The sequence below is a fragment of the Haemaphysalis longicornis genome, unplaced genomic scaffold (assembly GCF_048455015.1).
Source record: "Haemaphysalis longicornis isolate Haplotype H1 unplaced genomic scaffold, Haemaphysalis longicornis Haplotype H1 scaffold_3, whole genome shotgun sequence".
NCBI lineage: Eukaryota > Metazoa > Arthropoda > Arachnida > Ixodida > Ixodidae > Haemaphysalis > Haemaphysalis longicornis.
The window spans coordinates 154,482,053-154,494,154 of record NW_027526335.1 but is presented as its reverse complement, the minus strand read 5'-3'; the positions used below and the strand labels follow the sequence as shown (position 1 = coordinate 154,494,154).

Below are 12,102 nucleotides of genomic sequence, written 5' to 3'. Positions count from 1 at the left end.
GTTCATTGAAATGTGGGGCCTGTGACTTCGGCGTGGTTTGTCCTTGAGTGCGAAACGCGGTGCGCGCGTCTATAATCGGGTTCGTGAAGTGAATTTTTTGGCTGGTTGTGCTGTTGTAAAATGCTGAGGTGTTGCTTTGCTTCGAAGCGCGATTGCGAGCCTCGGGGATGGAACGGTCGACACGAAAGTTGCGGGCTTTGCTGCGGCGCCGCGACCTGTTCAGGCAGCGCCCAATAGCTGCAGGACTACACGGTTGCCATAGCACGCGACTATAACACTTTATGTATGCAAAGTGAAATTTTATGCCAAAATCTAGGTGGCTAAACAATAACGCTACTCAAATGACCATAGGGTTAACCTGTGCCCCGGAGACTGAAACGGGTAGGCTGGTTTGGCTATGCGGCCGTTAGCTCGAAGCTGTTCAACTGTTGCCGTGACTACAGTCGTTTGTACAACGCAGCCTGGGATTACAAAAATAATAACTTTAGCATTAAAACAGCAAAAAAACGCCACAATTGCGGAGCCCTTAAATTTGATAAGAGTTTTAGCAGTTCGTCTGTTCCGTCGTGTACGTAGTTACCGTGCTCACCGGGACTCGTCTGGGCACTTGGGCATTCGTAGCCGTAGGGGGATTAGTTCCGCGGACCTGCCTTCGCCTTGTCCGCGCCTCCTCGCCCTTCCGCGCGCGCAGGCGCATACCGGTCCGGTGAACCCGGTAACAAAGTAACCAACAGAACAGACGGACTGCTAAAACTCTCTAATGTGAACGGCAATTTTGTCAGTGTTGCGTGCAGGCGCAACACAATATCACCAGTTAGGAAAAAGGTAGTGCAGTTAGTACTTTGTGATACTCTTAAAAACTGTTTCAGGTAAGGCTGTTTGAGTGTTCTGTGTATTCAAAACTGATTGAAATGTGCACTTGACCCTGCAAATTGCTGAAATAATGATTTTTTAAGCTCAGAAGACGATGTATTAAATGTCCCTAACTGCTCCAAATCAAGATTCTTCTGCTCCAAAATCGAAATTTTGGTGCTCCAAAAACTGCTCCCAAATCTGTTTGGGCTGTCTCACCCCTGCTAGCCACAATGTCAGGTTGCACATGTTGTATTCTGTGAGTTTTTAAAGATTTCCCATCGAAAAACATTGCAAAGTCCTGTAGAAAAAATGCTTGTGTACTGAGGTGACAAACTATTTGTGCAAGTTGATGAAAAAACAATTTTCGGAACGCCGTATCTCCGGATCGACATCACTGGTGGCGTGTCATCCTGGAGTGGTGAAGATTGGAAAACATGGCCGCCGGGCGAAGCAGTTACTTGTGGTTCAGGCAGAGTGCTGTTCGCTGATTTCTACCGTGGGTTTGGTTATGGGGGTGGCTGGGATTACATTTCATCATTCGATCTGTTCAAGAAGTTGTGCGACTCGAAAGACGGGAGTTCATCAAAAACAACGTGATGCCCGCGAATGCGCCCTGTTTCGGACTTGAGTGTGAGGCGCGGTACGTGCTTGTGGTGAAATTTCGGACTCACTGCGGTGTTATAAAACGCCGAGTTACTGCTGCCTTTCACAGCGAGCTTGCGAGCGGCTGGAATGGGACGATCAACACTGCAGAAGTGGTGGCGCAGGCTACATCGCCACAAAATGTTCAAGCAGGGTCCGATAGCAGGAAGGGCTATTATTGCAGGCTAGTAGTAATGGTTCATCTATCTGAAGTGAAATTTAATGCCAAGAGGGAGGCGGCTAAACGTACCAATGTTACTCAAATTACGATCGTAGTGAACGTGCACCTTGGGGATTGAAATGGGAGGGCTCGTGGGGTGCGACGCCTGTCACCTCACTTTGCGCAACTTATGCCGTGGCTCTACACTTGCGCATAATAAAGCCCAGCCTGGGATTACAAAAAATAATTTTGGCATTTACATAATAAAAATGCCTTACTACTTAGTTGTTCAATTCGATATTCTCAACGGCACTCCACGCTATCTATGCATAGAGCCTAAGAATTTAAAAATGGTTTGTAAAAAGGTAGTGCAGCTCGTACGTTGTGATGCTCTGGTAGGAAAAGCTTTATTGAAAGGCTGTTTCAGTGTTATGTACATTCAAAACAGATTGCGCTGCTGAGCACGAGGTCGCGGGTTCGGTTCCCGGCCGGGGCGGCCGCTTTTCTGATGGAGGCGAAAAGCAAAAAACGCCCATGTGTGCGAGATTTCGGCGCACGTTAAAGATCCCCAGGTGGTCGAAATTAATCCGGAGCCCTCCACTACGGCGCGCCTCATCGCCCGCGTTGCGTCGGCGCGTTAAACCCTACAATCAATCAACATTCAAAACAGATTAAAAAGTACACTCCGCCCCCTTGAGTTTGCCAAAAATTTGATTTTTGAAGCTCTTAAAGTGACATAATAAATGTCGTTCTTTTGCTCAAATCAAGGTTACTCTGCTTTAGAATCGAGATTTCGCTGCTCCAAAAACTGCTCCAAAATTTGATTCAGCTGTCTCACCCCTGCTAATGAGATGACGGGCTCCCACTGCTCAAAGATGGCCGAAATTGTAGCGGAGGGGTGGCTCACTCAATTTTTTTTCCCCCCCAAGTTCTTGTTCGAATTTTGTTTTCAGTTCAATCTACAGAAAATAGCGTTTGCAGATTCTAAGAGGTGTTGTGGCAACACGGGTTTCCTCCTTGTACGGACTGACTGTTGTACGGTCTTCTTTCTTCTTTCCTCTTTTTGCAGGTCCACATGGCAGCACCTGTGAACTGGCCAAGGCAAATGGCTGCAGAGCGCCTTGGTTTATGCAATTGCATTATGCACTGCTTTTTCCTTTGGGGGGGTTGACAGGGGAGGAAGAGTTGCTCGTGTGCGAGTGCCATACATTTTTTGGAGGGCAACTGCCTCGTTTTCTTATAAAACAGACACTTACACTTTGGTCTACAGCTTTTCTCCCCGTGTGAAACTTTTTTTTTGTTCCAATGTACCTGCCAGACAAGTCAGTTCGACTGTGTTACTTTCAAGACCTCGGTTGTACTCTCCGTGTGACGACTTTTTTGACTATTTTTTTCGTGTGTACCTGTGTGCTGCACTCTGCGCTAGATTTTAAGGGTCACACAACATGCACTTACTCTTTCTACACTGCCCTGTTTTGCTATGCATCCCAAAGATGCTCTTTTCGCAGTCCCGCGTGCTTTTTCTTTGTACTCCCCTCTTTTGACCACCAGTATGATTGCGAGCACCTTCACGCGTACACGTTCATTTTGACCTAGGAAGCCATTTGATCACACTCACGCCACCCTCGTAATCACCCTCAGGAGTGGCTGGGACCTTCACCTGGTGTCTCTTCATTGTGATAATGCCAGCCACAAGCGGGTCAGGGCTCAATGCGTCGACTCATTTGAGCCTTTTGTTCAGCTGGGCATTTATGCAGATGTGATTGTAGTCATTCCCAAGCGTTTGCACACAACTAGGTATATTGCTATTATGAGATACGTTTCCTACATACACTGTTTGGTATATTATTATTATTACTTTTTGTTGCCGTTTGTGAGTGTTTTTGAGCAGCCGCAGTAACAAATTGTTTGCCAGGCACAGGGTCAAAGTGTTGCTTCAAGCTTTTCTTGTTTTCTTTTCTTGCCACTCGTGAAGAAGCAAGGAGTCTCAGATAGTGTACAAACAGTGCTGGGAGTTGACAGTGCGACGAGAGAGCTTTGTTCCCTTTTATGTTGTTTGTTGTCTATTGAGTTTGAAGAATAAAGGACTGGGCTGATGGCTGCTTACACATGCGTTGCGTGACTGAGTGCTGGGCGCAGCCGATGTGTTGTGTGCTCCAAATTGAAGTTTGTCCCTTCTTAAATTGTATGTTGTAGGGACTAGAGGGCATGGCTGGCCTTCTTTTGACTGACTCTAACAGATGCCAACCATCAGGAATTTTTTGTGGGTAGTGCTCGTTGGGTAGTGCTCGTGCCTCTTACTACCAGGCACCAATGTGTGTTCAGGTTAAGCTCTCAAAATGTCTGGCAGAGAAAAAGCATAGAGGATACCGTGGGCTGACTGTCACCTGTTCAGAAAAGATGAGTAGAATTGGTGCAGCAAACGCCCGTGTGTGCGAGATTTCGGTGCACGTTAAAGATCCCCAGGTGGTCAAAATTAATCCGGAGCCCTCCACTACAGCGCGCCTCATCGCCTGCGTTGCATCGGCGCGTTAAACCCCACAAATCAATCAATCAGAATTGGTGCAGCCTATAGGGGCCTGAACATAGGACAGGTGGCGCTGCTGGTGCCGTTCAACAGCGTCACCTGTGGGTGAAAATCGCAAAAATGGTGGAGACATGCCCCTGGCGTGTGCATGCGGAGCACGCGGGTTTCCTTGTTGTTTAACAGTGCAATCGCTCGTTACCGTGGTAATGCTATTTGACACGCACATTTTTTTTGCCAGAAATTAGGTCCGCACGACGCGCGTTCATATTGCCATTTTAGGGTAATTGTCCATTAGGCAATGGTGAAGTTAAAAGTCAAATTGCTGTCACTAGGGCTTGTGGGGTATCAAATTGAAGGTTTCGATCATAGTTTCATTTTAATATACACTAGAGGGAAATCTGGCGCCACTGTTTAGGGGAACCCGCGCTTCAAGCGTTCAGTCATGTACAGGGCAGGCACGTTCCACTTGTCCTTGGCATGGCTCATGACCCTGCTGAAAAGTTGGCTCTGGCTGCGAAAAACCGACACTGTTACTGTAGAGCCACTAAATAAGCTACGCTTACCTGATCTAGTGGCTCTATATTACTGTAGCAGCTTCATCAAAATTGCTTTGTTATAAAATTGAACACCCAAAAAGTTTAATTTGTCAGTGATTATGTATACAAGCTTCATGCACGATAACAAGAAAAAATGTTACCCTTTTTGGGTGATTTTCGCTTCGAGACAAAAAAAAAAGCTATATGGCTAGCTAAGCCAGGTAGGCGAGAGAGAGAGAAAAAATATTTTTATTTCTCCAGCAGAGGCTGATGTGCGGGTCTCGCTCCGTGGAAGGCGTCCCTAGTCCGGGATGCCTTGACTTCGGCTGGCCGTCCCTGCTCGGGTCACCAACTTAAGCTGGACATCCGGGTCCGGGCTGGCCAGGGAAGCCCTCCACTGCTTGACGGTTGGGTTGGAAAGGGGGGGCAAGTCTGGAGTTCGTTGGCACTCCCATATGATGTGGTAGAGGGTGCCAGGCTGGGGACAGTAAGCGCAGAGGGAAGGTTGTTGGGTGGGGAAGATGAGGTGGAGGCGGGTGGGATGTGGATAGGTATTTGGAGACGCTGCCAAGTTGTAGCTTCCTCTCTGGAGAGGCGCCAGTGTGGTGGTGGGAGGCTGCGGCGAGTTTGCTTGTAATGTGAAAGAATCTCTGTGTAGCCGCTCAGTGCGTGGGGTTTATCTTGAGGGGGTAGACATTGGCCACCGTCGGCAATGGCTCGGTGTACCAAATCGTGAGTCGCGGCATGAGCCGCTTCATTGCTGGGGATGGCGGAGTGTCCAGGAGCCCAGGCGAGGAACATCGCTAGCGGCAATGACGCCACCCACTGCGGCCCGCGTCTGCAGCGGCAGATTTCCCTCTAGTAGAAGTATGAAACTCTATGGTCTCGATGAGGGGAATCACGTGGGACAAATTAAGAAATGCTTCCTAGTTATAGTCATGAGATAGTCACGTGAGTCGTAGATTCGGTTAAATGTCAGTCATGAAACTAGGGCTTGTGAGGTATCACATTAAAGGACTCAGTGAGGGGAATCATGGGGGACAAATTAAAAAATGCTTCCTCGTTATAGTCATGAGATAGTCACGTGAGTCATAGATTCGGTTAAACGTCAGTCATGAAACTAGGGCTTGTGAGGTATCACAATAAAGGACTCAGTGAGGGGAATCATGGGGGACAAATTAAAATAAAAATCGCTTCCTAGTTATAGCCATGAGATGGTCACGTGAGTGATTGGGTTTAAAGTCAGTGATGCCACTAGGGCTTGTGAGGTATCAAATAGGTCTTAATGAGGAGAATCATGTGGGAGAAATTAAAAATTGCTTCCAGGTTATAGTCGTGAGATAGTCACGTGAGTCATCGATTCGGGTTAAAAGTCAAAATGATGCCACTAGGTCTTGTGAGGTATCAAAGGTCTCGATGAGGGGAATCACGTGGGGCGAATTAAAAATTGCTTTCTAGTTATAGTCATGAGGTAGTCACATGAGTCATAGATTCGGTTAAACGTCAAAGTCGCTCCATTAACTATACGCCCCAACCCCTGCTAACATACAATGACATCCTCTCTCACTACCGACTATCCCACCGACAGTTTTCTCCCCCACATAAGCAACTCACCAAGGAGCTATACTTCGCCAGATCCAAACTAGCACCTTCCCCCACAACACCCTCTGGCACAAAATATTCCCCACCCAATTCTCCCCTCAGTGCTTCTTCTGCCCCACATCAGTGTGGGAAGGCCCGAACATCCCAGACCTCCCTCCCAATCCCAACCCTACCCCTTCACAGTGGGCGGTGGCGCTGACCAGCTCCAACCCCTGCTCCCAGCTTCGGCTGGTGAATAGGGCACGGAACCGGCCACAGCCAGGGTGTCCTGGACTGAGGACACCCCTCACTAGTCCAGAGTGACTGCACTCAACGGATGGGATAAATAAAGTTTTTCCTCCTCCTCCTTCCTAGTTATAGCCATGAGATGGTGGTCAAAAGTGGTCAAAAGTAATCCAGAGTAATCCCCAGGTGGTCAAAAGTAATCCAGAGCCCTCGTGGCCCAGGTGCATGCACAGCCGCGGTGAGTTAAGCCCCCATAATTTGAATTTTCAACTGAAATAATACAAAAAAAGGCCGCGTATCTGCTTCTTTGCTGCAAATGTCATCGAAAGACAGTAGTTTTCTGCCACCCGTGCCTGTAACACCCCCTTCTCTCCCCCCCATGCTGGTCCTCTCCGCTCCCCCTTCCCCTAACCCGCGTTCGCTCCATCTGTTGAGAGCTCCTATGGCTCTTTGCCGCGAATTAACAGCGGCCCGAAAAAAAGCAACACACTAGCATCTCAAGAAAGCAAGCAGCTGTTGTTTGCTCCAAAGTAGTGCATAGGGAGCGTCGTGCCTCGCTCTAGTAGAAAAGAAACTCGAGCCACCGTCGGGAAAAGAGTTGTCAATCACGAAGCTCAGGAATTTGAAAGGCAGGTGAAGTAAAAATGTAACCTTTTCCAGCAGTCCCATGGCGGCACCTGATTGCGGTGCCAGACTTTCCTGTATACTGTGAAATTTGGTACGAACGACTTTATGCTCTAGAGAGTATGTTACAAGCCGCCGACAGGACGAGTGACGCCACAGTAACGTGATGCGCCTTTCAGGATGACTGTCACCAGAATACTCGTGGCGACGTCGCCCTTTTCACAGTGAATGCGCGGTGCAACAGCGCCGGGATGCACCCTTCAAGAAGTTTCGCAGGGTACTCGATCCTTTAAGGTAACAGCACTATACTTTTTTTCTGCTCCTTACTAGTGTAATGAATATCGACATACATGTATCTCAATATTGAGATACCGGTGTGTGTCGTCTCGGTACAACTATTCACCACTATCTGTGTACTGGCGCCACCATTTGTAAATTATTCCACCATGAAGATAAGGGAAGTTAGGGAGAGGCTGGGACCACCTTTTTTGTGCAACCGGTAACGCCATCTTAGGAGTGTTCACTTTTTCTTGTATTTTGAGCCCATTCTCCCTTTGGTTGAGAAGTGACACGAAAATTTAATGTTACACTTTTATTGCTTTTATTGATGCTTAAAAAAACCCAGAAAAGCCTTTTGTAAAAGGTACAAAAGGCCTTTATTATCGCGTAGTACCAATATAGCGATGCAATGCCGTTGGAATTATTGATCTACATTCAGTATTAGCTGCGCCAGAAGCAATTAAGTGCACCTCTCCCCCCTTGCCGATAGATTCCTCCTCCCTCTCTGCTTCTTTCAAAGCAGCTGGAAACATTGGGAATAGCCATGTGACATCGCGACGCTCGACTTCCGTTCTCTGCTAGCTACATTCCTGCGCCTAGGCACGCGTCAATCGCTGCAGACCCGCCTTTGCCTCGGGATCGCGCAGGAAGGAGGAAGAGCAACCGGAAGCCACTGGCAGTGACGTTGCCGGCGACCGACGATCGGCCGAATCAGGGGGGCGCTTCGCCGTTGCGTCAGCCGCGGTCGGCTCGCTGCGGCGGCGCGCTCATCGGCTGAGCAAGGCGATCTTCAGAAATTGTTTACAAATTATCCGTACAACGTATGAGGCTCACACTTGGCTCAAACATCCCCCGTTATGTATTCTACCACCTGAATGCATTTGATTGCCACATTCACAAAGCTTTTCTGGGTCCCTTTAGTGGTCTGGAGAACCCGAAACAGCACTTTAAATACTTCAGCGTGCGATAATTAATTACATTGAACGGCCTAAAAATCGTTTGTTTCAAATTCCCGCGCGTTCATCCCGAAAGGCTCATATGACAGAATCCCGGCGTGACCTCACCGCTTTGTGCGGACGTCAAAACATGGGGAGGCCGGTGGGGGCGCTGTTTCGACCGCGCCGCCGCCGGAGCTAAACGGCCGTCGGCTGAGCTGCCTGAAGGTGCTAGGCCTACCATTGTGGCGGAAATTCGATGACCGCTTTCAATAAAAGTCCTGATAGCGACTTCTATTGCGATCCCGGGCTATATTATCGCTTCCTTTCCCGTGTGTGTAACTTCATTTTTGCCAACAGTGCCTTTCTGGGCAGCGGTTATGCCTCTAGCTTTGGCCAACGTTACTATTCTAGTAACGTTGGCTTTGGCTACGTGCACCCGTTTGTGAATGCGCCGGCGCCCAATGCCGGCGCCCGCTTGCCGCTCGCGGGGCCGCGCGCGTGAAGTGACGTCACGAGTTTTTGATGAGCGCTGTCGCGTCACTTCAATTGGCTTTCACGGGGTGATGTCACGCTGATGTCCATTTGCTGAATGCCGCTCAGCGCGCGTCTCCGTCGGCGCGATAAATGAGATCCAATTAAAGTGTGTTCTTCGCGTTGCAGGCCGCTCAAATTTCAGCCAGGGTATTCTGTTGAGTAAAGGGAGCGAACTGTGCAATAATATTAACGCCGAAAATTGGTGTCAGTACTCCATTCGGTCGCTTCTCGCTTCGTCTTCTCCAACTGCTGTGACGTAGGTCTTCGATTGGTCGGTGCTTCACCACACCACCATTACCACAACGCCAATACTAGCGACGCCCGAGGGCGTGAAAAGAAACGCGAATACCTCCACATTTCTAGCAATACGCCGGATGGATGGGAACTCTCCTAAGCGTTTCTCGGTGAGATTTTAATAGCCTATAGCCCGTTCTGCATGGTGCGAATTCACTTGCGAATTCGCGTTTGCAGCACTGTTCGAGTGGTAAAACGACCTATTTTGTAGCTTCGGCAGCAACGAAAATCGATTGTTTGGATTGTTTTAGCTTTTGCAGCAAAACAACGTGTTATTATTATTTATTTATACTGTAAACCCTCACTTGAGGGTCATTACAGAGAGGGAAGCATAAGATATGGAAAGCAAATACAGACATTGACACTTTCAGCAACTTCGAACATAACAAAATAGCATATTCATTGCTCGGCGAAGTAAACATCAAGAGCACATTCAAATTTTTTAACGCCAGAACTTTCAACAATATGTCGCGGCAATTTGTTCCATGCTTCTATGACATCGGGAAAAAAAGATTTACGAAAGACGTCCGTGCGAGCACCGAAGGGGCGAACTGCCGCGTCATGGTTGATCCGGCTGCTGAGCTTATTCGGGGGGTGCACGTTGACGCACTAGCGACGCTGCAGCTGCGAATTTGCACGTAAAAGCTGAAAAAAAACCATTGGCCGACCCATTGGTCCAATTTGCCACCCAATGGGTCCAAATGGAATCCCAATGGGTCCAAATGGAAACCCAGTGGGTCCAATTCGCCCTATTGGAGCGATCCGAATTGTGCCCATTGACTCGATTAGGATGGCCAGTTGGCCCAATTGGACCCATTGGCTCCAACTATAAAGTTAATACTACTGACTGCTCCAACATGATGACCCAATCGGGGAGCCATTTTGAATAGTATTTGGATAGTATTCAATTACGACATCAATTGGCTGAAATTGAATTCTCTCTCTCACTCTTAATTTGAAACCTTCAGAAATGTTCAGAACTTCAACCTTTACAGATGTATATTTATGAGGCAATTAATTTTGATATTACCATCAGAAATTCAAGATAAAGTCCTTAAAAAAACATAACAAACAAACAATAATGAAAACTTTCCAACACGAGTAGCAAAATTGTTTTGAAATAAAACCCCGATCCAATCCATAGACGGACAGTGGAAGAGTGGTATTCAACGTGGTGTTGGCGGTGTAGGTTGTAGGCGTGTTGGTCGGTTGCACACGCAGTCTTCTCTGACTGCATTGGAAATGTAAGGTGGTCTGCAAGAGTGTAAGAAGTGGCGACGATGATCGCACACCCATAGCAGGGTGTTTCAAGATGCATCTTTACGCTGATCGCCGTTAAGCCTCGCACCGAAGGAAGCGTGTCTCTGTTTATGTGAGTATATATACTGTTTATATGCGAGTTTTCCTTGCCATTTTCACTCCTCATAGCGTGAGCGGTGTTATTAAGAATTAATTTGTCTGCCTAAATATATTTCAGGGCTGTTCATGTTACGACTGACGGGTTCGCGACATCGCCGCCCAACGCAGTTCGCCATGCACGGGACGTTGTTGAAGAGGTACGTGAGCTCACGCCACTCAACATTTCAGTGCCTTGTTGTTTTAATGCGCGAAACTGCGGTTAATTATAAAGTTAACCCATTGTTCGCTTTTGCCACTCACTTTGTGAAGGTCCAGCAAGCCTGCGGCGAGCGGAGCACGGCATGGACAATGGCCTGTGAAAAATTGCTTAAACGACGAACTGTCTGCATGCTGTGTATACAAACAGAGCAATAAAGATATTCATTCATTCCAAGAGTTCTTGTATTTGTGATACAGGTAACCAGCGCACTGCAGCGGCAGCTCAGATGGAGTGGCTGCGGCAGTGGGATGAGCCAACTAAAAGTGCAACAAGTTGGCGGCCAATGGGAAGACCTATTGGCGTTCCAATGGGTCGGCCAATAGGTCGCCCAATTGGCCGGCCAATGGGTACGCCAATGGGTGCCTAAAACATTATTGGCCGACCAATTGGTCAACCAATTGGCCGACCATTTGGCCGACCTATTGGAACGCCAATGGGTCGGCCAATGGTTTTTTTCGGCTGGGAGCGGGCTTATGGCACCCTACTTGCATTTACGCAAAGGTAATCGATCAATTATTGCCACATGTGCGGTTCCAGAACGTGAATACTCATCCTCCCACTTTCATTCCAATACCGCGTATGAATTCGACAAAGAAATGGTTATGATTATCATTGTGACGATCGTTCTTCTGCAGCTCATTAGCTAGACATCTTGTATTTCATCACATGTATTTGAGGCTCACTTCTTTCGACCGTTGCAGTATATGTATCCGAACCCGACTTCCTTTTTTTTTTTTGGCTGAAAAAAAAAACCAGCCCATATTTAGAAATTACCCGTAGAAATATTTTCGGGGTGGACGGAGAGCGACACATGTGAGGCTCTCACTGTGTTCCTAATCGCCCTTGTGTTACTTTACCATCGCGCCGCGCGTGGGCCAACTACACTACGTAAGCGGCGAGCGCGAACGTTGTGCAAGCCATGTATTGGCATGGAGTATTCTACGAAGGCCGCATTACCTTGAGTACACAAGCGGCTACCTGACGTTCAGGAACGGTGGACGAGCATTACTGCGCATGCGTGAACTAGACATCAAAAAACAAAGAAAGCGACCTTTTCTTTTTGCCGGATGTGACGTGATGGTTCAAGAAAAATGGCCGCTGTTGTGCGGTGATTTCGCTACGCTCTTCTCGTAGTGATTTTTGTCTGCCGTTGCAGCGGTGCATAGGTGTTTGGCTTGCGATTGTGATGAGGGTGCTCTCAAAGAACTTCTGGAGGGCACTTGCGGTGGTGTGCAACGTATGATTGGGACGCTGAGTGTGTGCGACTG

General features: G+C 48.0%; 1 protein-coding gene and 1 long non-coding RNA gene across 12 annotated transcripts in view; both read left to right on the top strand.

Annotated features, from left to right (window-relative positions):
- The window catches only part of LOC144175148 (uncharacterized), a 71,792-nt gene extending 68,027 nt beyond the window's left edge, over positions 1-3,765 (top strand). For all 10 annotated transcript variants that reach the window (XM_077704227.1, XM_077704234.1, XM_077704233.1 and 7 more), the window contains one exon: positions 2,727-3,765. The gene's annotated coding sequence lies outside the window, so the exon portion shown is untranslated. The remainder of the gene's footprint in view (positions 1-2,726) is intronic.
- Positions 3,766-10,367: 6,602 nt separating this feature from the next.
- On the top strand, positions 10,368-11,004 carry LOC144173476 (uncharacterized). Of its 2 annotated transcripts, XR_013323288.1 has the most exons (3): positions 10,368-10,588; positions 10,694-10,772; positions 10,885-11,004. It is a non-coding gene; the product is annotated as an uncharacterized LOC144173476 (long non-coding RNA). The 2 variants fall into 2 exon arrangements; XR_013323287.1 differs by lacking the exon at positions 10,368-10,588 and having other exon boundaries at positions 10,607-10,772.
- The last annotated feature ends 1,098 nt before the right edge of the window (positions 11,005-12,102 follow it).